The sequence below is a fragment of the Camelina sativa genome, chromosome 4 (assembly GCF_000633955.1).
Source record: "Camelina sativa cultivar DH55 chromosome 4, Cs, whole genome shotgun sequence".
NCBI lineage: Eukaryota > Viridiplantae > Streptophyta > Magnoliopsida > Brassicales > Brassicaceae > Camelina > Camelina sativa.
Window position 1 is genome coordinate 8,835,043 of NC_025688.1, and position 3,876 is coordinate 8,838,918.

At 39.6% G+C, this 3,876-nt stretch overlaps 1 long non-coding RNA gene across 1 annotated transcript in view; it reads left to right on the forward strand.

The window, feature by feature from the left end:
• Positions 2,802 to 3,876, forward strand: part of LOC104780120 — a 2,248-nt gene continuing 1,173 nt past the window's right edge. The window contains exons 1-3 of the long non-coding RNA XR_766651.2: positions 2,802 to 3,044; positions 3,215 to 3,556; positions 3,757 to 3,825. This is a non-coding gene — a long non-coding RNA (uncharacterized LOC104780120). The remainder of the gene's footprint in view (positions 3,045 to 3,214; positions 3,557 to 3,756; positions 3,826 to 3,876) is intronic.

Here is a 3,876-nt window from a genome sequence, read left to right on the forward strand (position 1 = left end):
GCTATTGTACCTCATCGAGGCTTGAGACAGGGTGACCCTTTGTCGCCTTATCTTTTTATTTTATGCACAGAGGTACTTATTGCTCATTTTCGGAAAGCCGAACAAGCAAAGCTTCTTACCGGCATAAGGGTTTCAACTGCTAGTCCTCCTATCTCTCACCTTTTATTTGCGGATGATAGTTTGTTCTTTTGTCGGGCTACAAAGGAGCAGTGTGAGGTGGTGTTGAGGATCCTTAAGCAGTATGAACGGGTTTCGGGTCAGCACATCAATTTTCAAAAATCGTCTGTTCAATTTGGACACACAGTGGATGTTAATATTAGAGAGGACCTAAAAGGATTTTTGGGAATAACAAATTTGGGTGGGATGAGCTCCTATTTAGGTATCCCGGAGAGTTTGGGTGGCTCTAAGACGAAATTGTTTTCGTTTGTCCAGGATAAGTTGCAAGCACGGGCTAGTGGGTGGCCCACTCAGTTGCTATCGAGAGGGGGTAAGGAGGTGATGATTAAGTCCATAGCGACGGCGGTTCCAACCTTTGTGATGTCGTGTTTCCGTCTTCCAAAGACGATAACGAGGAAGCTGACCAGTGCCAGTTCGAATTTTTGGTGGAGTTCCTCTGGGCAATCAAGTGGTCTCCATTGGATAGCTTGGGATAGGCTGTGTTGTAGCAAAGAGGAAGGGGGCTTGGGGTTTAGGTACTTGGACAATTTTAACACGGCTCTGCTAGCCAAACAGCTTTGGCGGCTGATTTCTGATCCAGATTCTTTTTTTGCACGGGTATTTAAAGGCCGCTATTATCAGCATTCTGATCCTTTGGATCCAATTAAGTCTTACTCGCCGTCTTATGGATGGCGGAGTATAGTCTCTGCTCGCTCTCTGGTTAATAAATGACTGATTACATAAGTAGGATCTGGTGCTTCCATTTCAGTATGGACAGACCCATGGATCCCTGCTCAATCCCCGAGACCAGCACTGAGCATAGGGTCACCTTCTGACCCTTTTCTACGAGTTTCAAACTTTATTGATAGGAATTCTAACTCCTGGGACATGGCTCAGCTTACGGCTACCTTTGTACCGGAAGATGTTGCTATAATTTCTGCCTTATCGTTGCGACAACCGGATAAACCGGATTTGTTGGGTTGGCATGTTACTAAGTCTGGTAAATATACGGTTAAATCAGGGTATCATACTCTCCGCTCCAATGTGACGGCTATACATTCGTTCCAAGTATTTGGGCCAAGCATTGTACCTTTTCAGGCCTCTGTTTGGAAACTCCGGTGCTCTCCGAAATTACGTCATTTTATGTGGCAAGTGCTTTTGGGTTGTGTAGCCGTGACGGCTAGTCTACGGAAACGCAGTATCAGTGATGATGCCACGTGTGGTCTTTGCGGTTTTCGGGAGGAGACAATTAATCATGCACTCTTTGAATTCCCGCCAGCCAGACAGGTTTGGGCTTTGTCGCAATTTCCGACAACCTTGGGTGTGTTCCCATCAGAGTCCATTTTTACTAACATGGATTTCCTCTTTTGGCGATGTACCAATATGTTCCATCTCAGGAAATATATCCATGGATTTTGTGGTATATTTGGAAAGCGCGCAATGACAAAATTTTTAGTAACCTGGATTCAAATCCCCTGGCTATTTTACGGATAGCGGAGGATGAAGCAAGGGCATGGGCTCTGGCCCAGACAGAGGGTACAGTTTTAGATTTGATGGATAATACTTTGGTTGAACCTAATAGGATTGGGAGATTAGGAGTTTCCAGGTCTTTTTCCAGTTATATTTGTTTTGTGGATGGTTCTTGGAAAGCAATGGATAGTTATGCGGGTCGAGGATGGTTTTGCACGTCACCTTTAGGTTATGCTCCTACTATGGGCGCTGCCAACCTTTGCCGCAGTCTCTCCCCTCTTCATGTCGAGGTTGAAGCCCTTATTTGGGCGATGCGTTGTATGATTGGGGCCGACAATCAATATGTAATCTTTCTTACCGACTGCTCTGACTTAGTGAAGATGGTGTCTTCACCTTCCGAGTGGCCAGCCTTTACGCCATATTTGGAGGATATACAAGCGGATAGAGAGGAGTTTGTCTCGTTTTCTTTAGTCTACGTCCCTCGCTCTCAGAATGGTAAAGCGGATAATTTGGTGCGGTGAGTTCGTACAGTTCCGCACTTAATTACCTATTTAAACAATGTTCCCTTGTATTGGCTTGTTTGAGTCAATTTGTATGCTGTTGTCAAANTAAAAAAAAAAAAAAAAAAAAAAAAAAAAAAAAAAAAAAAAAAAAAAAAAAAAAAAATCTTGTTAATACAATCTCTACTATCTTGCTGGGGCTGGGACAGAGATAACTTTAGTATATCTTACCACTTGCAATCCACTTCACATAAATCTTAAGTACCATTTGTATTCAAATTTTTGAAATTTTGTATGTCTTTCTTCAGATTGTATATTGTCTTTGGCCTAACCAATTTTATGACTTTGTTTGCAGAAAACATAATATAAATTGGAAATTCGACCCCTTTTCAAGCATGTAAGTATATGAATTCTTGAATCCAATTATACTTGCAAGTTTTAATTTCAAAGACTCTTAATCCTTCATCTGATATGTTTTTTAGAATAAGGCATTTTTGGTGGTAAGTGTTGTGTATATGAATGATCTGATCTTAGGTAAATGTTAGTTTTCTCTTTTCAATATTATAGTGGTGTTGCTTCTGTTTTGATTGTTGTAGTAGAGACGGTGTCTGATTTTGATCAGGTAATTTTTTTACCCCTTAATCAAAGCTTTAAATTCATATGTTATATAGGCTGTAAAAGTTGAGAAGATCTCATGATTTGTCAACATCCTATGGTTTTTTTTTTGTCTTTAATATATTGACTTAGTGTTTATATCAACAACAACATCGAACTACTGACTGTGTCATCTAAAACTTGAGCTGTATACAACAACATTTTGAGGTCTCAACATTTAGATATGAATTTATTTTATCGGAGCATAATTGGATTTTTTGGAGCCTCTCTGGTGCACGTCGTCTTCAACACTCCTCTTTCCAAGTAAGTCCATGTATGTATTAATTCGATTCCTATGGTTTTGGAAAAGCAAAGATTTGGTTCGTTCTCTTTTGGCTTTCAGTTTTAGTATTTGAATTTGTTTAACTTTGTGATAGATCGCATGATTTAGTATAAGGTTTTGACAATGAGTTTTTGTTTTTGTTTCTCATCAGGTGGATTGTTTGCTTTTAGGATTAAATAAAACCTCAACTAAACTGTTCCCAGTTCCCACATCTCTAATGCTAACATACAAACATAGATTTATGTTTCGGTGAGACCCATCAAAGATCGTATCTTGTAGAGATCAGAGGAAGCTACTAGAGAGCGATACCTCTTGGAGGTGACTGATAAGGCTGCTCGGTCTGATTTGGAGGTTAAAGCTATACACTTGAGAGCTATATCATCTGGTAGAGACGATAAACGAAACGATGACGACGGAGACTCTTCCATCTTCCTCTTCTTCTGCGGTCGCGACTCTTCGGAATTTGACATTCACAGACTTCAAATTTCAAAAGGTTTGGTTTTTTTACTTTTGGGTTTCACAGAGAGACCAAAGGAGAAAGTGGTCTCTTTATACTGTATTAGCGAAAAAAAAAAAAAAAAAGAAAGGAAAAGTAAAAAAAAAAAGAGCATTTTTTTCCTACAGCTTAACACATTCTAGAACCTCTCTGTCTTTTTCAATTTCTCAAAAATTAAAACTTGTTCCTTGACGTAGCCGACGACATTGAAGGACCTCTCTATCTGAAGCTCGTTGATCATCTACGATTACAATACCACCAAAAGGGTACAACAAATTTCATTTTTTTTTTTTTTTTTTTTTTTTTTTTTTTTTTTT